Here is a 24,268-nt window from a genome sequence, read left to right on the forward strand (position 1 = left end):
TGGAAGAAAAATATTTCCTCTTTTCCCTTGTATTAAAACAAATAATATTTATATACAAAGATATTTTTTTATTCTATAACAAATTACATAAATAGTGATAGTCAGTCAATCAGTCAGTTCAGCCTATTGCAGTCTACTGCTGGACATAGGCCTGCCCAAGTTCGCGCCAGATAGGATAGGATAAAAGTAAATACATTAGAGTCGTACTTATCACAACAGCACCGTGGGAAAAAGTTAATACACACAGCCTGCGCCGTGATATAGAACTTAATGCTGTTTTTATTATAAGCTAGATCGCCAAACAAGCGTGCGGTTCACCTGACGATAAGAGATTACCGTAGCTATAGACGCCTGAAACACCATTAACCGCCGACCCTACCTCCAAGCCTCCCAAGAGCTCTGGTCACCTTACTCACCTCGGAAACACAACACTGAAAACAGTATTACTTAGCTGTGATCTTCTGCAAGGTCGAGGTACTTACCCAGTCGGGCTGCTCAAGATTTTGAGCACGACATAACCTTGAGTTAAAAATGCTTACTTACAATGGATAACCATCAGTGTTCCCATTTCATTCTCAACGTAAATTAACTTACAAGATTGGTTGAGTAATATAAAAAATAAACCGTAAACAATAAAATATTCAAGGAAACTATAAACTATACACTTTAAGGTACAGTTTATATTTAGTACTGAATGGTAGTGATTTTATACGTGATTCAGTATTGTGTTCGAGGAACATAACTAGTTCGGGAACTGAACTGTTTCAGAGAAATGTAGGAAACGTCACTGTTAATTTTGAAGTGTTACAAATTCTGTGTTATTACCAATTTCTATTATTCATCTCTTAGCAATAATAATAAGTTTTCGCTTCAGCCTATAATATCCCACTACTGGGCATAGGCCTCTTTCCCCATGTAGGAGAAGGAACGAAGATTAATCCACCACGCTGCTCCAATGTGGGTTGGCGGATATATTCCCTACTATGAGTAACGATCGCTATCAGATGTACATGATAACAACCGGGACCGACAGCTTAACGTGCTCTCCGAGGCACGGTGGGGAGACCCACTAAGACTGCACAAACACCCACGGCAAACACCTGTATGGCCAATACTTAATTATACTTAATTAAAAAAAATAATGTTTGTCGTGTGCGGGGATCGAACCTGCAACCGCCAGCGCAACAGCTACAATCCATAGCTGTGACCGCTGCGCCAACGTGGCGTTTAATATTAATAAATACATATTCTTTTTTACAGTAAAGGATTTCATAGCATATGGACGTAAGCAACACCAGGAGCACTGCACGCGCATTACCCTATCTCCAAACTTCTTCAGAAACTCTGGATACCTTACCCACCCCAGGAACACGACACTACTTCAACTGAGGTACTTCAATAATCGATCTTCAGGCTTTGAACGAGATATTAGACGCTTTGTTCTACCTCATGTTTATTTATTATAACCATTGATTTGATACGAAATATTTAATGTATTAAAATAATAAATACCCATAACTAACGAAATATTAGTCTCTTGCAGATGCGATCAATTAAACAAGTCTGTTAATGACAAGCTGATATCTTTATTTCAACTTAAGATGAATAGACTTTATGAAATGAGGAGAAACATTAAATATAGAACTGTCTTCAGCAATTATATTTCAAAATGAATTGAAGTTGAATTTATGTGACAGATTTAATTAGTGGCAACACGGAAATATGAAATTCTAAAATATTTTCGTTGTTTGTCTATAAAGTTTTCCGAATGAGGTTAGCTATAAGTGTGTATTTTATAGGGTCGCTGTGCCGGAGAAGAACACTCATAGGATGGGAATCAAATTCCCTTAGAACGTTTTTAGTGCGAGATTCAAAAAAGTCAAACTGTAACATTTGACATAACGTTAAAAAAAAATTAGCGTTTGCTAATTGTTTTCATAAAAAAAAATTACACTTTTTTAATACAAATATACTTTATTGCACAACCAGAAACAATACATGTAACATGAAAGAAAAAGAAACAAGCAAGAAAAAAAAATAATAACAAAAAAAGGGATGTACAAAAGGCGATCTTATCGCTAAAGAGCGATCTCTTCCAGACAACCTTTAGAAAAAGGACATGAATAAGAATAAAGCGGCACAGAGGTGTGGTGTTTCAAATTTGAATATATCGACTTAAGCGCAATTGGCGGAAAATACGTGGATTCCAAAAATAAAAATAATCACTACTTCTTACTATTGTTAGTGCAAGAATTAAATATTTGAAGGATTTCTTTTAAATTAGAAATCAGCTTAAATAATATCCTCAACAACTTCTTTGTATTAACAAAATAAATAAATACAAACAAAGCAAAATATGCATCGCGTCGCAATGAACAGCTGACCTAACAAGTAAGTCGTTGTAGCACCCATATCAATTGCGATCAAAGCTCAATTCGCATACAAATACACTGCTCCACGCACCTTATAAGGAGTCCCGCGAAGTGACACCCCCACTCTTTTATTCAAAACACCATGATCTAAATAAACACGGATGTTGTCTAATGCGCTTTGCATGGCTAATCGATGCGGTGGCAGCATAAGACATCTGCACTATCTTTAAATTCAAAGCAGTGAGTGCATTTGTATACGAAATTACTATGTTTGACGTGATTCTCTTTATGTATTAAATCGAATTAGTAACATTGTATGGTTCCATTTAAATATTAATACAATTTTAATGATATGGTTTATATGTAAAACAATATGGCGTTTGCACTATTGCATTACAGAAAATGACCAACAGCAAACATTTTAAATATCCAGTTTTACTTTTGCCTAGAGGATATATTTTTCAAATTAACTGCAGAGTTTATCGTCGATTATTCTCTGTAGAATCTACATTCCGATCGGTGGTTTTACTTTTAAAAAATAATAATCACTTTTAATACTTTAATTTGTAAAATGACGATGCTTTTGAAGCCTATTTGAGTAAGGTTATTTTTCATCTTGATTTTGATCAATCAATAAGTACCTAAACCTAGAAAGATTAAAAAAATAATACTATTGCAAGATTCGTATTTCATTTCTTAAAGAAAAAAAAAATGTACGAAGTTTATAATTATTAGTAGTAATTAGTAGTAGAGAGAGTACGGATTATCTTCGGGAGGTGTCAAAATAAAAAGAAAGCTCGGATCGTTTTTTTTTTTAATTCTATTTTAGATCTGAGTGATTCCGATTAAAAAGGGCACAAATTGTGATTGAGGGCCTTCGGCCTTTTTAACATCTGTACATTTTAGATTCATCCGATTTATCCCTTGCAATTAATTATATTTAATCCTAAACAATTTTCAATCGCCTTTAAAATAAGGAGCCAATGTCATTATGATGTCATTCTAGATCATAGCTTACATTAGATTAAAGCCACAGTTGAGTCATGGAAGAAACGTCACGAACGACGTTTGAGTATAAATTGGAGCGTCGCCTTGCGGGTAGTTTTTGAGCTATCCCTAATAACGCGTATTGAATAAAGTTGTACTGCATTGATAATGCCCTTATTGTCGATGTAAATTACAGTGGTTTAGTTTTTTTTTTTTAAGTGAACTTTCTTTTGGCGCATGAGGATAAAAATTTACGGATGAAACGGCAACGTTTTTATCAGACTTAAAAATTAATTTGCCAACGAAGTTTCGCTTCTGACATGTGTACTTTGTACGCAAGCACTTTTTTTTGAGAACAAAAATAATGATTAGCCATGAATAACTAATACTATCCCTTTTGTGACACTCTTATAAATTTAGAAACTGAGGTTGAGCGGAGCAGAAAATTTTCTGCTCAAAATATGGAGCAGCACGACTGGGGAAGTACCTCGACCTTACAGAAGATCACAGCTAAATAGTACTATTTTTAGGCAGTGTTGTATTCCTGTTGGTGAGTAAGTTGACCAGAGTTCCTGGGGGAAATAGGGGCTATGATTGGCAACGCGCGTGCGATGCTTCTGGTGTTGCAGGCGTCTATAAGCTACGGCAATCGTGTACCATCAGGTGAGGCGTACTCTTGCTTGGCGATCTAGTTATCTAATATATAAAATTCTAGTGTCGCGGTGTTTGTAGTTAAACTCCTCCGAAACGGCTTGACCGATTCTCATGAAATTTGTGTGCATATTGGGTAGGTCTGAGAATCGAACAACATATATTTTTCATCCCCCTAAATATTGAGGGTAGTCCACCCCAATTTTTTTTTCTTTTTTAGATAAATTATTTATTTTTTATTTTATTATGACTTGCCGTTAAAAAATCCATACAACGCTAAATTTTCACCCTTCTACCACCAACCCCTATTTTTAAATAGCCTTTAGCGGCAAGACAACGTTTGCCGAGTCAGCGAGTATATGTATATAAAAAAACCATCGTAACATCACAAGAACATACAAATCATTTGACTAACACTAAAATATATTGTGAATTCTGCTGTGATTGTCATCAAAGTAATTTCGGATGTCAATAACAAAATATTCCCTTAATTAAAGTCGCGGCTCCGACACTTGGAATAAATTAAAACGCAATTATTGAGAGCCACTCAACAATACCTTGCGTCCTGCTCTGTACTGTCTGTCTTGCTCGTGTGCACTCGACGTGCCCGTGCATAGATACAGGCGATTCGTTTTTATTTACACAGAAGTGAGATCGCAATTGAGGTCTGCAAATATAAACAGTTACCTACGTTCTTTGAATGTCATCAAATTAATTTTGAGAAGCTACTTGCAAATACTTTCCCGTTCTAAGTATAATCATACAAATATTTGTACTTTATTAGTACTTATACGGTATTTAAAGCGATTGATAAATTAACTAATAAGTAAATATCTTATAACTTAAACAGACGGTCGTCTGTTCCTAATGGTAAAAAACTTAATTTTTTTTTATGTTTGTGAGGTAACAACAGAATGTTATAGCTAAATAGTTATTATTTTTTTTTTTAGATGATCATACATAGAAATAACACATAAAAGTACAGATGTTACATCCAGACTTAGGCGGGAATCGAACACCCCGCGGAGCATTCTATGTATAAGATATTAAAAGATTTAATATTGTTTATGTCTTTTTTCTTATGTAATCGCATTTGTATGCATTAAATATGTTGTTGTTCCAATACAGTATAGAATATATTGACACATGAACGAAGTCGCGGGAAAGCAGCTAGTTATATAACATAGAACAATAGAAACGTACTAAATCTACAGAAACAATATAAAATTGGTTGGCAAGTAATTATAGGATCAATCGTGCCTTTTGTATTGTATTTCCGGTCAATTTCCCGAAACACCTGGACGAAAACTTTGATGCTATTTCGTCGTAGACTGATACGATATTGTAAGCAATTATGACCCTTATGAGTTGTATGTTAGTGAACATATTTCTAACTGTTTAAGAGTCAACCTTAATGTTCAAACCTATTATCCTGCTCTGAATACGTTGTATAAGGAATAAACGGATATTAGATGTAAAGCCTTCATTATAATAATAACGTCGTATTGTAAAGCTGTGTTTACTGAAGATAATTTATTTCAGATGTAAATAATATCGCGCAAAACATTTGCTTTAAAGTAACAATAATGGTTTATAATTCACTCATAGCAGGGAACATATCCGCCAACCCGCAGTGGAGCAGCGAGGTGGATTAAGCTCCAATCCTTATCCTAAATGGAAAAGAGTCTTATGCCCAGTAGTGTAGTGCCCAGTTACAGACTGAATGCATGAATAGATTCAACTTTCTCCGATTTAAAAAAATTACGAGTTCACGGGAGGACTGTAACTATGGTTCATAAAATAAAATCGTAACAAGTTGTTTCATTGTAATGAATGAAATTCGCGTAAGCATTAGAAAACAATAAATTAGCTGTATATTTCAAGCTCTGGTCACTTTTCAGTCTCGCATTTAAAACCAAGTAGGTAGATATATCAACTTAACATGGACTCAACGATTCCATCCGAATCTGTGTCTGTCGGGTCTACAAACAAACGCACTAAGCACTCGAACGTCTAGACCACGACCATCAACAACAGTTTTTTGCATTTTTCAAATACTATAACACCGCATGAAGAAACAAACACGCAGAATCGCCACTATTAGTAGGCAATGTTTCAGACATTAAACTAAAATTTAAGACAGATATTTTGTACGACTTGACAACAGGTGTTAATCTAGACAAGACACTGCCAGGGCGAGGTGGCAAATGCTAGCGCGACCCCATCTCGCCCCACCCAGGCGGACGACTGCTCACACGTGGTGGTTTTTTAGTCAGTAGGAGTCTGACATAACCCTCTGGCGCCCCCGCGCTGGAGGGTATCCATGATGGATTTTCCCCACGTAAAAAAAGGCAAGACACTATGAGATTTTGACTATTTTTTTTTTATACAATGATAGGCTTGCGTTTGACCACTATTTCACCTAATGATAAGTGAAAATGCGATCTAAGATGGAGCACGCTTACCTAGAAGTAACCTATTTACTCGCGACTTAAAGATCCCCAGGTTATAACTTTCTGGAAACACAGACACAGACTATACACTTACACACCAACATCCACTTGACATTGTTAACAACGAATCAAAAAAATTATCGTAGCCAACGTTAATGCTTCAGATACCCCTTTATCTCAAATAGCAGTCATAATTCACATCCCAAATAGACTCCTCCGCACGTGACCGCAGATCTTCTCGCCTCGTTTTGGCAGGATTTCAACCGTTTAGGCCAAAATTATGATATTTATCCAATATAAATATCATCTGGACCGCCATTTCGCAGAAATCGAAACGATTATATTAACCGCGGTTGTAAAGCATTCGAACGATCCGGCTTTGAGATTTGGGAAATGTTTTCAATACAAAGGACCATCTATTTTCATAACTGAATACACTTAACATATAATCAACGCCATGTATATCTAAGTTATCCTTAAACACTACTAAATTATGTAATTCTGCTAACATGAAATCAAGGATGTTTGTATTGTCTTTTTATATTTTTTTTTCCATATGTAAGCAAAATATAATAAACAAGTCCAGTTTTTTTAACCGACTTCCAAAAAAGGTCAAAATTCGATTGTATTTTTTTAACCGACTTCCAAAAAAGGAGAAGGTTCTCAATTCGACTGTATTTTTTTTTTATGTATGTTACATCAGAACTTTTTACCGGGTGAACCGATTTCAACAAATTTTGTTTTAATCGAAAGGTCGTGTGTGCCAATTGGTCCCATTTAAATTTATTTGAGATCTAACAACTACTTTTCGAGTTATATCTAATAATGCGTTTTTACTTGACGCTTTCTTCGTCGACCTACGTTGTATTATACTGCATAACTTTCTACTAGATGTACCGATTTTGATAATTCTTTTTTTTTGTTGGAAAAAGGATATCCCTAGTTTGGTACCATGATAAGGAAACCAGGATTTGAAACTCTCGAAAATCCGCAATAACTTTTTACTGGGTATACTGATTTTGATAAGTTTTGATTTAATCGAAAGCTGATGTTTATCATGTGGTCACATATAAATTTTATCGAGATCCGATAACTACTTTTTGAGTAATCTTTGATAACGCGTAGTTACTTGACTATTTTTTCGTCGATCTACGTTTATTACTTGTCGATGTAATTGAAGTCGGTTTTTTTTTTCGTTTGCGAGCAAACACAATTATTAAAATGTATGTTACCTCAGAACTTTTGACTCGATGAACCGATTTCGATGATTTTTTTAATCGAAAGGTGGTGCGTGTTCTTTAGTCCAATTTAAATTTTATCGAGTTTAGATTTCTACTTTTTGAGTAAAGTTTAAAAACGCGTATTAACTTGACTATTCTTTCGTCTACCTACGTTGTATTACTTGTCGATGTAATTGAAGTAGTTTTTTTTTAAGTTTGCGAGCAAGCACAATTACCATAAACTTAAATATTGTTTGTCACCATATCAATTAACTTAATAGTGATAGACTTAAAAAGTTATTGGAGTCGCCTGACATTGATGAAGCCATAACGACTTGACCTCGGAGAAAATAATTAAATTTGAGGAAAAATTCCAGAAGCTTAACAAACGACGAAAGTTATATTGACTTTTCACATTCAACAGTTGGAAAGCGACCGGACGAAGTAGGTTGCTCGGAAACTGTGATAAATTACCTTTTAGAACTTGTTATTTCAATTTAAAATTTATTTCATTGAAGTAGATTTATCGATATGTTTTTGAATCGTTACTTACAACTCGATCAGTCACTATAGTTGTAATGTATAGTAGAATGCAAAACCTGTTGAGAAGAATTAATCTGCAACGTGATCACGAGCTATATTTTTATATTTCATTATTTATATACGAATTATAATAAGAATTTTAATAAGAAATTAAAAATATAAAATTAATATACGTATATAAGTCCTTACCATCCTTATATTGTAGAAGTCTTTATTGAACAAATTTTACAACTATTCATTATTAATTGAAGATTAAGATTCAACCTGTAACACCCCACTGCTGGGCATAGGCCTCTTTCTACATGTAGGAGAAGAGTCCGAGCTTAATCCGCCACGCTTAACGTGCTCTCCGAGGCACGGTGGGGTAACCTACGAGAACAGACAACGTGACCAGAAAGAAATATTTGTACAAATACAAATGGCGCCTTCAGGTACACGCACTACTAAACCAGAGCGACTATATCAATAACAATTAATATCAATAGCAACAAAAAATAAAAATATTCACAATTAAAAAATAACTTTGGAAACGAAATTCACAATGCGCGTCTAAATTTACTTTACAAGCTGCTAAAGCGATGGCTTTAAAGGCGCGGTGAGGGATATTTTTCTTACGATTTTCCTGAAACGTGAAAAGTGCTCGAAGTTGTCGGAGAGTTTAAATTACATCTCACAAAGAGCGCTTTGAAACGATGATCTACATTCAGGTTTTTAAATTTTAACCTTTCAGAAGACTGTTATATCTGCAGTTTCATACTCGTATTACATAGCAAAAAAAAAATGTTCGTTTTATTTGTAACTGATAAAGCCTCCATAGTATCAAGAGTCAGGAGAGATGATAAAATTTCTATAAACTTTTGAAAGTGCATTCGATTTCGTACATCTTACACAGATTTTAAGACAATTAGTACCAATTTAGTTTTAAACAGATGGTTTTAACACCGCACAACACCGTATCCCAAGAGATGCAGCACTTGATAAATGAGGGTTTTGTGGTATACTATTTTAGATTTTAGGCTACAAATTTGTTCCCAAATTTTACCAATGGTTCTAGCGCACAAGAGCATAAACGTAGTAATTAAAGAGGTCCTGTATATAGATACTGTATTTTAGCACCTATTACTTACCAAGTACATAGATATAAGAATGGATATTAATTAAAGATACAAGCTAATTTCTCTCAAAATCCCTCATTTCAACATACCTATTACGTTCTTGTTAAGTTCAATAATTCACATTTACTTATCCTAATACAGAATCAGAAGAGGTTAAAATATCAAATATCGTCAACACAATGAATGGAACGATCGACGTTCAAGACGCAAATGCCAGCCCCGCACGTTCACGGCCATACTAAAGGGCAACAAGCTTGCACTCGGTAGAGAATATTCAGTGTCCTCAGTTCGACCTTGTGAGAGACTCGTAAACAATGGTTTGGAAGGTTATTTGGTTTGCCATATGACATCATCCACACACACATTAATTAGACCCCTATTTTAAGTGTATTTATTGTGTGGTATTTGTGATATGAGCTCAAGCAGATATACTTTTGTTTGTATACATATAACATCTATTCAAACTTGTGACGAGTAATTACTGAGGAGGTTCTGATGTAGTACAAAATGAGCACTTAGGGTAAAGAAGTTGATCAAGATTTTACAGGAGTTGATCAAGACTGTTAATGAGTTGATCAAAATATTACAGAAGAAGTTTATTGCATAAACATTAATTAAACTTAATTATGAATTCTTCTAAGATGTGACCAAAATGAATGAACAAATTAGTCTGTGAGTATCCACCAACCTGCATTGGAGCAGCGTGGTGGATTAAGCTCTGATCCTTATCCTACATGGGGAAAGCTTTACCCAGCAGTGGGACAGACAGATTATCGTTTCAGTCTGTAATATCCCATTGCTGGGCATATGCGTCTTCCCCCATGTAATATATAAATACCTAAAAATATAATAATTTGTTGAGGAGATAGAAACTTAAAAAGATATACAGAACCGGACAGACCAACAGAACCGGACAAATGATTCAAAATTAATCTCTAAAGTGTCCAAATGAAAGACTAATCAAAAATCTTACAAAATTTGCAACAAGCGTAAAGAATTAAATGAAATGAGTTCGCAAAAACGGTATAAGATTAACAAAAAATATACTTTAAATACAAATTATCTTACTGTAGATGATTTTTACCTAAGGAATTTTATCCTAAAACTTATATCGGCGAGCACCTCGAGGAACACTTGTTTTTATACAAATGTAATGTAATGTGTTTAATGTGATCTGGTCTGTTTTTTGCTGAGTAGACTCAGATACGGTATTACATTCTGTTAACGGTTAACGATGATGATGTTGGAGATCAAGGTCAAACTTCTGTCAGCTTCCTTTTAGTTTATACTTGTCATTACACCACCGGTACTTTTCCACAACTTACCGCTTTGTTTACTGCTGGGTATCAGTAACGATTTGCCACTAACAGTATTTTTAATTCTTATAAAGGTGGCAAACAAATGTGTGATTCGCCTGATGGTAAACGAATACCTACAGACGCTTGCAACACCAGGAGAATTGCGCATTGTCGACCCTAACCCCATACACTCCACAGGACTCACCACAGGAACACAACCCTACTTGAAAGCAGTATCATTTAGCTGATATCTTCTGTATGATCAAAATGTATTTAATCACGATCTAAAGATTTAATAAATCCTAATTGGGAAAAATTAAGACGGTATATGAACAAACGTTTTAACGTTAAGTGAAAACGAATGTAAAGTATTTTCATTGAATTAATCCCGTTCTATTCACCATAAACTCAATAAACGTAACCGGAGCCGGCGGTCAAGTGCTAATAACCCTTCTTATAATTGAAAGGTTCGGGAAGCCCTGCAGGTCCCGCCCCGAGACATAACATAACCTATCAAATTACCTTTAAAGCCATTCTCAAAATATATTTTACAAGCTTAGGAAACAATACGAGTAAACTAATATTATTTAGAGAAAAGATTTGTTTGTTTATTTGTAAACGATACATCTTGAAATTGTATATTAACACCTGAGACTAAACTAACCTAAGAAGCTTTAAAAACGAGGCTTGAAGAGCTATGTATTTATTAAATGGGTGTTGATTTTTTATTTTATTTATTTATTTGAAAACCAACAGCGTAACAATTCGTATATATATAACATAATATTAACAATAATAGGTTTTCCTATCTATAACATCTTAGTACTGTTGCAAAAGGGCAGTATTGAGAGCCGATATTAAAATGACTTGAAAAGCAAAACAAAATTAAAGTTAATAGGATAGTAACATAAAAGATACGATACCCATCACGCTAAACATTAAACATATAATAATTGTGCTGTGTGGCTACGGCACTAAAGAATTTAGCCACCCCCTCTCTTCCCGTGGGTGTCGTAAGAGGCGACTAAGGGATAACAAGGTTCCACAACCACCTTGGAACTTAAGAAGCCGACCGATGGCGGGATAACCATCCAACTGCTGGCTTTGAAATACACAGGCCGAAGACGGGCAGCAGCGTCTTCGATGCGACAAAGCTAGTACTGCGGTCACCAACCCGCCTGCCCAGCGTGGTGACTATGGGCAAAACACATGAGTTCACGTTATTTTTGGCGTAAACTTGTGGAGGCCTATGTCCAGCAGTGGACTGTATAGGCTGTAATGATGATGATGATATAATAATTGTTTTGTTTCCAAAATAAACCATGTATTTAACGCACCAACGAATATACACTCTTTTATTTATTATTATAGAAGTAGTCTTTGACAACAGAGCCTAATGTTCAAACTTATAATTTAAATTAATTACGGTTGAATTTCGACGACAGGGCGACCACCAGTAATCTACGAATCCTTGTACACAAGTAGGTATGTAAAGTCAACACAGTGTATTTACTAAACAATTATGATTTGTGCTCTTTGAATAAACATAAAATTTAAAGCCTACTTATCATTAACAGACAGTCTGTTCAACAAACTGTTGTGTATGTTGTTGCGTACATTTGCTGTTTCATGTGTTAAGTTAAAAGTGTGTTTGCGAATGCATTTGCCTCAACATTTTCTGTTCAATGTTAAATATTTTCATTTTGACGATATGTACCTGCAGTCACGGTGTTAAAGATGCTAACATTTATCATGACTTAAATATATACGTATGTCACCTTTGATATGATAATTTTATTTTTTATTTTTTTAATTTATTTATGTTTATTAGGAAGACATACAGTTTGATATACATTAAAAATAAAATTTAAGTGACATACATTTACCAGTGAAGTCTTCACATAATAATAGCACAAATAATAGCAATTAGTACATTAATAATAATAATAATGATAATAATAATAATAAAGGCATACAAATTTCAACTCTAAGGGTCCAAATTTAGATATATATTTTCGTATACAAAATTAAAATGCCAATAAAAAATGATTAAAAACAAAAAAAAAGTGACAGAATTCTAATGCTTAGTAAATTAAAATTTAATTATAAGCTTAACTGTATGAAACAGACTATGCTTATGAACTTGTTAGATTTAATTGAAAAGTACTATTCTCGACAGAACATCGATATGAATTGGCTATTGTAGCTGATTTTTTCACGATTAGTAGAAAAAAGAGAGACAAGACAATAAGATACGGCTTTCCTTTTCATCTTCAACTCTCGTCTACTCGTGTTACTGAAAATTTCATACAACGAAAACAACCAGACACGTATTATGATATGTAACTAAACACCTAGAATTACGAAAACTCCGATGTCCTTAAACTATATTTATCAGGTCGGTAAACAAATTTCAATTACAATGTACGTAGATAGACTCAGTGACCTTTAGCGCAACAGCTAATTGCCATGATCACTGCACCAATTCACTGAACATCGAAATGTAACAAGTAAAACCTGACAGCTACATCCAGCTATAACGGTGTCCAAGAAATATCGACGCATTCGATAATTCCATGTTGATAGAGGTAACGTGCATATCTAGAACTGCGATCGAAGTCCCGTTACGTGCAGTAGTAATCACCGCAGACCCGAGCCGTGCAAAATGACAGGTTTATTTCCAATTTGAGCGAGGCTCGTAATAATTTGTCCCGTTAGCCTGTCGGAACCGGCGGCGCTTTTGGCGCTATCACGGAGACGGGGTATCGCAAAGTAATATCAAGTAAATTTTTATAAATTTTAACTCAGATATGACTTTTTTATGAATTTCACAATTTCACATTTGCATACTTTTTTAATTAAGTTATCCATCTTTGAACTGAGGTAGGGTACCTACAGCAGAAAATATCCAGATCAAAATTTGGAGCAACCCCACTGCTAACTAAGCTACGGTAATCGCTTACGATCAGGTGAGCCGTATGTTTGTTTGCTGACATAGTTGTATAAAAAATGAATTGCCAAATACTATGCGCGTAACATCTGAAGTGCACAAAATTCGATCTCTTTTTTGTCACAAAAATAATTATAGCTCTAGAAATATTCCTGGAAAAACAAAAGTTTATAACAAATCTGTATTTTGAAACAAAACACAACAAAAACAATTCACTAGTATTGTTCACCAAAAAAACAACGGAATTTATGTCTAATAATATAAATTATTTCATCGAAAAGGAGGAGGCTGTGAGATAGTTCTGCGTTGGGGCCACGCGGAAACGGTGGCGAGACTATTATTAGCACGTGACAGGTACCGCTAGCTTCGAAGCTGATCGGATCGACCAATTAATGTACCCGATGTGAGCCTTTTTTGGACAATACTCTTACTTTGATTTCAAGTACGATATGCAAAGGTAATTTACGAGGGATGATAATTATTTAAAGTACGTGCTCGATTTACATAAACGCATAAATAAATCAAAGTAAGACCCGTATATAAAATAAATATGAGCTTATTATTATGCTGCAGCTGTTTCAGCTTCGAATAAATACGTGCGCAGTTACGCTCACATAATATTGTCAATAATTGTTAGTATTTTTAACCGACAACATAAAACGGGGGCTATATTTTCGTCTGTTTGTTTTTTATTATATTTAAACAAGGCTTGACACCGATTGTTTAGAAGGTAGTTTCATTGTTGATACTTATTATATCTAAGACTAGCTGTGCCCGCGGCTTCGTTAGCGTGGAATTTAACAAAAAAGTTATTTTTCTGTTCGCAGAGTTATTAAATAAATAAATCTCTAAAATAAAAGTAGCCTATGTTACTCTTTACTATATCAGCTATCTGCCACTGAAAGTCCTGTTAAAATCGGCTCAGCCGTTTCAGAGATTAGGTGGAACAAACAGACAGACAGACAGACAAAAATTCTATTTTTGTATTATTTATTTGTATAGATTTCAACATTTATCGTCATAATTGTCTACTTTTATTTTCGATCAAAATGTGTGACGATAGTTTAGAAAATAACAAACAAATCATATCTCATAACCAAATGCAATTTCCGATATCCGTTTCTAGCTAACTTTAAAAAGGAGGAGGTACTCAATTCGACGGTATTTTTTAAAGTAAAATTTCTTTATGTACGCTTGAATGAGTAAGCTGGTGAATACGTGAAGAGAGCGTTACGAAAAGTGTGATCGGGTGAGGCGAACGAAAGATGAGAGGGAGATATGAATTAGTAGAGATAGAAAAAGAGAGAGGTATGTTTCGTATATTACTGTAGGCGCAACTAAAGAAGTTATACTGCAGTCGTGTGGTCTAAAGCACATCGTTTGTTTTTTTTTGTGTTTGTAACCAGATTCGAAGACAAAAGAGTTTTTATAACATTAACTGAAATAAAAATGAGTTCACACAAAGAGGTCAGTGCTTCCTCGCCGCAGTCTCACGAGTAATGCACTGGTTTCGTCCGTTAGATGCGTTCAGCGGCGCGCCGGTTCCCAGGAGACGTCGGCAGAAATTCCTCATGATTGGGTCATGTCAGTAGAGAATAACGGATTAATGCGTTGTACTAATGTAGTCGTATTGAAGTTATTTGATTGATTTGTGAAACCTGCAGTAAAACTAAACTTGATGATGAACTAGCAGTCCCAGGTATGACCACAATTTTGATGAGAAAATGTTTTAGTGAATACAGATGTTTGTCGTAGTATTTACTTTTGTGGCTGTGTGCTGCAGGTTGACGTGTGAACATGTCTCAGAATATCTTCAGAAAATGCAGGTTTTCGAATGATGTTTCCTTTACTGCTAGAAACGAAAGACTTTTGAAACTAAAATAAATTGATATAAAAAGAAGAGATGTACAGAAGGCAACATTATCGTTCGAACTCTACAATATTGTCCATTATTCTTCTCCTGCTTCGCATTATTAATCCCGGCTTTTATTGCCCAGTTCTGCCATCCGACTTACGCTCTCATATTCTATCATTATTAAATTAAATTAATTGGGAAAAGAACAGTAAAACCAAGCGCCCACACATGTCCTTGTAACTGAATAATTGCTCAATATCGGTCACATTTCAATTGATTTATGAGGTGTGTGTAGCCGCAGTGCTCACGCTGAGGTTTGAGGGTCCGCCGGCGGCAGAGTTTGCTGTTGACACTCGCCCACGCCGTAAATAATAAATGGCTTCTACTCAATACTTCTCCTAAACCTTTTTGTTAAAACTCAAATCGCGACTCGGGTTTGTAAACTGAATGAGATTTCAGATTTTTCTTTGAAAATTTTAATACGGCACAAACATATAAATAATAATTCTCTACAGAATCTACATTCCGAAGCGGCGGTAGCTTTTAACTATAATTAAAATTATAATTTGTAACATTACAATTCGAAGATGTTCATGAAAGCTATTTAAATAAAGTTATTTTTGATTTTGATTTTATCATTTTTAGAAATATCCGTAGATCGAATACTCGCGGAGTATGTGTCACTGTGTGTATGGATGTGTGTACTGTGTGGCTACGGTACTAAAGAATATAGCCACCCCCTCTCTTCCCGTGGGTGTCGTAAGAGGTGACTAAGGGATAACATAGTTCCACTACCACCTTGGAACTTAAAAAGCCGGCCGGTGGCGGGATAGCTATCCAAATGCTGGCTTTGAAATACACAGGCAGAAGACGGACAGCAGCGTCTTCGGTGCGACAAAGCCAGTACTGCGGTCACCAACCCGCCTGCCCAGCGTGGTGACTATGGGCAACACACATGAGTTCACGCTATTTCTGGCGTAAACTTGTGGAGGCCTATGTCCAGCCGTGGACTGTATAGGCTGTAATGATGAAGTAATAATCGATGATTTAATTTTATTATTCTATATTTAATATATTTTAACTTAAAATCTTATTACGTAATTACTCATACTACAGTTTAACCCAGTGTTTCCTAAAGTGGGCGATAACGCCCTCGTGTGGGCGCTGCAGTACTAAAGGTAAGATACCTAGAAAAAAAATATGGTGGCGTTGTGTAGACTTGAGGGGCGATTTGTCATTTAATCTATAAGGACTCTAGACTACAACTTGTTAACATCAACTTATATTCATTAAAAGATTGCTCAAAGGGGGCACTATAAAGTAATTTATTCTCTTAGTGGGCAGTAGTTAAAATAAGTTTTGGAACCCCTTTTTAACCCATAGTAAGCGGTACTATATTGCTAAAATAATATTGAGAGAAAAAAACAACACACATTGCGTAAACGAACATTAGCCAAAAAAGAAGACGCCATAGCCAGTTGCTGTGAACACGAACTCGTAGTTGTTTTTTTAACCGCAAATATGAATCCCTACATACCAACATGAATCTTGAACACCCACGGATTTTCATCTTTGAAATTCGTATATAAGTATTGTCAGAATGCGAAGTCCCTCTCTAATTGTGGGGAGTATGTAATACTTGCTCTAATTTATTATTGTCAGTAGGTACCTGAAACTATTAGTTACTATTTTGGGAATTTGTCATTGATAAGGTTTCAATCGTTCTCTTAAACGCGTAAGACTTATTGCCTAGTAATAGAATGGTTCGAGAATAACTTATTACGTCAATCATAAACATTCTAAGGATCATTAGCAATATAAGTAAACTTATGCATATGTTTAACATCATTAAATATTGAAATGCAAGGCGCGTCAACGAGTGCAAAAATAAAAATAAACTAGGAAGCGACGCGTCGAGCGTGCCTTTAAAGTGCTTGCACATTTATAGAAATATTTTTAGAAGCAGTCATTACAGATTGTCATGCTCAGCAACGTGACAGCGAAGCACGGCGAAGCAGCGAAGCTTGAGGCAGCGAGCGGAAGCAGCGAAGCGGTGAGCTCAACGAGAGACATTCGCCCACGCGACGGTATGATTTACGCCCGTTTGCTTTTTCATTCCAAATATTTTTCCACTCACTTGTCTTAAGCATTGCGCAGATTACGACGTACGAATTAAATATATGAATAACCGTGCCTATACTTTACTTGGATGCTAAAGCTTAGCTGGTGCATCACACGCTAGACGCTAGATACTTACATAATTTATCATAGATGTGTGTGATTGCTTACAAATACATTTTCATTAATTTAATAAAACAGTCGTAAATAAAGGTTCGACTAATTTAAGAAAAAGTCATAGGCCTCCACAAGTTCGCGCCAAAAATGGCGTGAACTCATGTGTGTTGCCCATAGTCACCACGCTGGGCAGGCGGGTTGGTGACCGCAGGGCTGGCTTTGTCGCATCGAAGACGCTGCTGCCCGTCTTCGACCTGTGTATTTCAAAGCCAGCAGTTGGATGGTTATCCCGCCATCGGTCGGCTTTATATGTTCTAAGGTGATAGTGGAACTGTGTTATCTTTAGTCGCCTCTTACGACACCCGCGGGAACAGAGGGGGTGGCTATATTCTTTAATGCCGTAATCACACAGCTAATCATCAAGAAAAAGTGTGTGTGTGAAATTCACACACGACAGATTTGAAACTTCTGAAAAGTCGTAGGCGGGTAGGCTGTTACGATCTGTTCTATCGACAATGATGACGGTTTCGTGAAAAGTTCGTAAGAACCATGCAAAACATTTTTTTGAACATTTTTGAATATCATATCAAAAATTGACCGCTCCAGCGGTGTTCGAACCCGCGTCTCCGACTGACCGTGTCGGCGCTCTAGCCAATTAAGCTATGGAACGATGTACCTACCCCCTAGAGCAAAATTTTTTATATGATGATTTTTATATTCGGATTAAGCGAACCGTGGCGCCGTCTAGCCGCCGAACCGAACCCCGCTGGAGCGGTCAATTTTTGATATGATATTCAAAAATGTTTAGAATTTCGAATGTGTGGGTAACACAAAAATAAAATCGTAGATATTACATGCAAAACACGTCTTTACGCGTTTTGAGCAGTAATGTATTCTATCTCATTCTATCCTATACATCTATATGTTTCTTTCTTTATCGTGACGTATTTTCGTTTCATATAGTTTCAAAAAAAAACCTTCGATTGAATGTGCTCAATTACAAGTAAATTTCCTCACAATATGAGCGAGTCCTAACCGAGCTCGCGTCATTGCAATTTATCGTCGCCCCTCCATATGTCACGTAAACTTTTTTACAGCGACTCAAAACGCTCAGGCACGGCTATTTATTACGACTATAGTTTAGACGTTCAAATTATATTTATATTCTAAAAAAGTTTCATTAAATTATACCAATGGAAATAGATTCACGTATTTCATAAAAGATTCAGGGTCGCGTTCGTGACGGCGACGCTGATTTGTGACTATTAAAATAACCGTTTGTTGTTTCTATAGTTATTACTGACGTGTTAAGGAGTTTGGTTTCGTTTTTAGTTAATTTATATGTGTTTAAGTAATAAGCACGCTAAATCAGATTTTGTTTTTTAACCGACTTCAAAAAAGAGGAGGTTACTCAATTCGACCATATATATTATGTATGTTCGAGGATAACTTCGTCGTTTATGAACCGATTTTGATAATTCTTTTTTTTTTATTGGGAAGGAAATATTCTTAGTGTGGTACCATGATAAGGAAACCAGGATCTGATGATGGGATCCCAGAGAAATCGAGGGAAACCCTCGAAAATCCGCATAACTTTTACTGGGTGTACCGATTTTGATGATTTTTAATTTAATCGAAAGCCGATGTTCATTATGTGGTCACATTTAAATGTAATCGAGATCTGATTACAACTTTTGGAGTAATTTTTGATAATGCGTATTTACTTCACTGTTTTTTCGTCTACCTGCGTTGTATTACTTGTCGATGTAATTGAAGTCGGTTTTTTTTTTCGTTTGCCAGCAAACACAATTATTGGCATGTGTTTTGTCTTTCTGTCTTTCCATTTAAATATAATTTAGCATTGTCATATGAAATCGCATTTACATATTGAAGATCAAAAAGCGTTATACACGGAAGGTAACAAGGAGTAGATCTTTAGTTGACGTCCATCACGTCTATTGAATAAGTCACTTTATCAACGGATGTAGTATGTATTGCATTCTAGACTTATTAATTTATACTAACGGTCGCCCTGTGGTCGAAATTCGACCATAATTAATTTAAATTATAAGTTTGAACATTATCAAGGTTCTGCTGTCAAAGACTATACTTCTATAATAATAAACATAATTGTGTTTGCCCGCAAACGAAAAAAAAAACCGACTTCAATTACATCGACAAGTAATACAACGTAGATCGACGAAAAAATAGTCAAGCAACTACGCGTTATCAAAGATTACTTAAAAAGTAGTTATCAGATCTCGATAAAATTTATATGTGACCACATGATAAGCATCAGCTTTCGATTAAATTAAAAATTATCAAAATCGGTACAACGAGTAAAAAGTTATTACGGATTTTCGAGAGTTTCCCTCGATTTCTCTGGGATCCCATCATCAGATCCTGGTTTCCTTATCACGATACCAAACTAGGGATATCCCCTTTCCAACAAAAAAAAGAATTATCAAAATCGGTACATCCAGTAGAAAGTTATGCGGTATAATACAACTTAGGTCGACGAAAAAAGCGTCAAGTAAAAACGCATTATTAGATATAACTCGAAAAGTAGTTGTTAGATCTCAAATAAATTTAAATGGGACGAATTGGCACACACCACCTTTCGATTAAAACAAAACTTGTCGAAATCGGTCTACCCAGTCAAAAGTTCTGATGTAACATACAAAAAAAAAAAAAAAAAAAAAAAAAATACAGGCGAATTGAGAACCTCCTCCTTTTTTGGAAGTCGGTTAAAAAGAGTATATAAGCGAGTGTGTGTCAAATACAATGTAGTTGTGTGTGTAATGTTATTTATTGATTTAATGTTTTTTTTCATGCATAATTTAAAAAAATATTAGCATTCTGCACTCCTTGTCTATATAAACTATAAGTGTGCGAAATTTCATACTCCTCCGTCCGCGCGATTTTCGTAAAAAGGGATACAAAGTTTTTGCTTCACGTATTAATATATAAATTTCATATTTGAGGATTTGTCTATTGATTGAGATAGTCATTTTTAACTGTTTTTGTCAACTGATTACCAGTTTGCTTTTCTGATTTTTGAGACATGTTAATTATTGTAATCGTTCCTATTAACAATAAATTAATTAGTTAATTTATTTAGAGTCTTTACAGTTATTTGATAGAGGTACAATCCTCTTATAAATTATCAACGTAACTTTAGTAGATTAGAGGAGAGACTCTTATGTATTATAAGTTTTACGAGTCTCCACAAAGACACTAAGAACACATTTATAAAAAAAACGAATGTGTTTTAGACCACACGACTGAACTTTTTTAGCAATAGGCCTACAAAATATGCCTGCACTAATTATACGAAACGTAACTATCTAGGAAAGAAAGAGAAAAAGAAAATGTGTGCCTCTCTCTCTCTTGCTCCGTTTGCCTCGGCCGATCACGTTTTTCGTAACGCTCTCGTCACGCATTCACCAAATTCAAAAACAAACGCTTAGTCAAAGTAAATATATGTAATAAGCGAGAATCGAACTCGCGACCTGCAACCGGCTCCAATAACATACAACCTGTCATTAGTCGTCTCTTAGAGAATATATAATAATAATAATATATAATATATAATAGAGAATAAGCTAAACTCGCTTCACCTCTCCTAGGCCCACTTACCAGTCTCTGATAGCCTATCGGTAACTTATATGGGAAATAAACTTTATCAGCGACCGCGGAACAAGTCGCACGAATGTAAACATAACACTAGTATTTATATATTAAATGAAATTGATCGCCCGACTTACGTAACTTCAAGGAATGCGAGACCCAGAGTTGTGCGTGTTTCCACGAACTATGGAACAAGTTTTGAAGTATTTTACCCGCAATGAGCGTATTTGCTAACGACCTCCAATAGCTCGGTTTTGAATATTCGCAAACGATTTATTAAGATTTTTACGAGGAATTTCATTTGCTTTTACCATATAAAAACTGATGTTTTTTAGTGTATGTAACTAGGTCGGCAAACAAGCGTACGGCTCACCTGATGGTAAGCGATTAGTCTAGCTTAGCAGACTTAGACGTCTGCAACACCAGAAGCATCGCAAGCGCGTTGCTTACTTTACTCACCACAGGAACACAACACTGCTTGAAAGCAATATTAATTAGCTGTGATCTGTAAGGCCCAGGTACTTCCCCAGTCGGGCTGCTCCATATTTTGAGCAGGAAATTTCCTGATGTGCCCTACGTCTTTTCATTTTTGCTGCAAAAGCATATTCTTGCTGTGCCTCTCGCGTTGCATTAGCGATCGCGGATTTGATCGATATTCATGGCAAGTTTCGTATGTGATGTTTGGTACAAGGGTGTTTATGCTTAGGTACATATGGTAACGTGTTTTTCCTACTGGGCGTAAAATGCTTATTTGTACAGTCAAATTTAGAAATAATGTATATTCATTTTTCTTATGTTATGTTATTTTACAACGGCCATCGCACTTGCTACATAAAAAATGTTGAAACAAATCCTTTGATACGGGCATCAGTTTAAAAAAATAAATACAAGTAACGGAAATATTTAGTTATCATAAAATTGAAATAGGTTTATGGGTTACACAAATAAACGGTTACAACCGCTTCCTTTGCAGCCATTCTTAAACGCCATAGGTATTATCGTGATACAATATTCCACAATACGCCAGCTGGTGTTACAAACATCGCCCAAATAAGCCTCGCTAAAGATACATCAGTTATGTGAATGATTGACCAGTTTTTAAGTTTTGCACTGTCCAGTCTGTAACATCCCACTGCTGGGCATAGGCTTCTTTTTTCCATGTAGGAGAAGGATTGGAGATTGATTCACCATGCTGCTGCACTGCGGGTTCGTGGATATAGGTATTCCCTACTATGAGTAACGATCGCTATCAAGTATTTATGATAACTCCGAGGCGTGCTGGGGCACACAGGAATAGACATCAAAACTGGAAATAAATATTCGTATAAATAATAATCGTAATCCATCCTGAGTGAGAAAGAACCCGTAAACCGTCGGTGTTTAGGCGCTTTCACCCGCCACTACACCAGAGCGGTTAAAAAAATGAAAGTTTTTTCATTATACATACATATATATTTATATAGATATATACAGGCGAATTTCATGTTGTCTGTGTGTTTGTAACTGTAAAATACAAACAATATTAATAAATTATAACGAAATTTTATACCAGGAGCGCAGAAAGGGAAAAGAAGTGACAATAATGCAGACACAATAACGCGTAAGGACTAGGTAATGTAATGAGGACACTTTTTATCCGTGAGCGACTAATTAAAGGCCCTTATCATCATCTGAATATAAAACAGTGAAAAATGGAATACGCTTAACTTTGGGCAGATTCGACCTCGGCCTTCACGATACGCTGCCTGCATTTAACTCAAACCTATAACCATTCAATTTTAGCCCTTAAAATGTGGCGATAAAGTTGGTTTTGGGTTACTTTTGAGGAGTTAATGTGGTATGCCGAAATGTCTTATTTCATGAATAGCAATCGAGGTGCAGGATTATGGTGGAATGAACAGCGCGGCCGTCGGTGCACGATAGTGACGGCGTTTTTATCGATTTTGTCGAAATACACCGCCATCAAGTTCACATGAACACACGCAAGTTATTTTCAATCTTATTATCAATTATGATCTTGCGATCATGATTTAAGATTACGAAATACTTATTCAACATAGAATTACTTTTTAACTGCAATAAGCTTGGTAATAAGACTTCTTTTGTATGATTTCCTTATTTTTTATGAATATTAAAAAGTAACCTAGTACCTTCCTTCCTTGATTAGAGATTCCTTCCTAGTCCTTGATATATATCACTTGATAGCTTCAATAAAAACTAAAACCTTGAAATCGATTTCAAAGAAAAATAAATGAAATATATTGCAATCATTGGACAGTGGTAAACCAGATACCTGTTCAGTTATCTTGTATTGGGTGTCTAACGGTCAATTTTTTATCATAATAAAACTAAAAATTGAAATTCAATTTTAAAGTTTGTTAATAATAATATTCATTACTAATGTAATAAAACTTTCAACAAGTCATTGTATGTCGAAGAACATAATCTCTTAGATAATGGACTTTCTACTAGCCCAAAGGCATTATTTGAGACAGCTTTCTAAGATATTGCTTCTTACAATAAATATACTACACACTACAGCCGTGGTTATCCGCTGGCCAGTAATTGGCAAACAGTTCTGAGGCAGTTATATAGCCCATAAAACTTATTTATTTGCCAAAATAAATCGTAAAATGGTGTCCCTAATTTGACTTATCATTCGTAATTAAAAATGTGATTTAAGGATAATCAAGATATATTAATATAGATGCTATAATTATAATAAAATACAAACTGATAATTATTCCCACAGGGATATCCAGAGAGAGGAAACCCTGTATCGACCCTGTGACGGGTCTTATCCCTATTGGAACAAAATCGTATAATCACAATCTACTATGTTACTCTGTTATGTTAATGATGTAATGACCAATCTATACTAATATTATAAAGCTAAAGAGTTTGTTTGTTTGAACGCGCTAATCTCAGGTGTTAGATAGCCCATTTATTGAGGAAGGCT

General features: G+C 35.4%; 1 long non-coding RNA gene across 1 annotated transcript; it reads right to left on the bottom strand.

The window, feature by feature from the left end:
* Positions 1 to 280: 280 nt before the first annotated feature.
* On the bottom strand, positions 281 to 21,755 carry LOC123654118. Its single transcript, XR_006743191.1, has 2 exons — positions 21,683 to 21,755; positions 281 to 318 (listed from the first exon to the last, which is right to left on the bottom strand). It is a non-coding gene; the product is annotated as an uncharacterized LOC123654118 (long non-coding RNA).
* Between the last annotated feature and the right edge of the window lie 2,513 nt (positions 21,756 to 24,268).

The sequence above is a fragment of the Melitaea cinxia genome, chromosome 5, assembly GCF_905220565.1.
Source record: "Melitaea cinxia chromosome 5, ilMelCinx1.1, whole genome shotgun sequence".
In the NCBI taxonomy this organism is placed as follows: Eukaryota; Metazoa; Arthropoda; class Insecta; order Lepidoptera; family Nymphalidae; genus Melitaea; species Melitaea cinxia.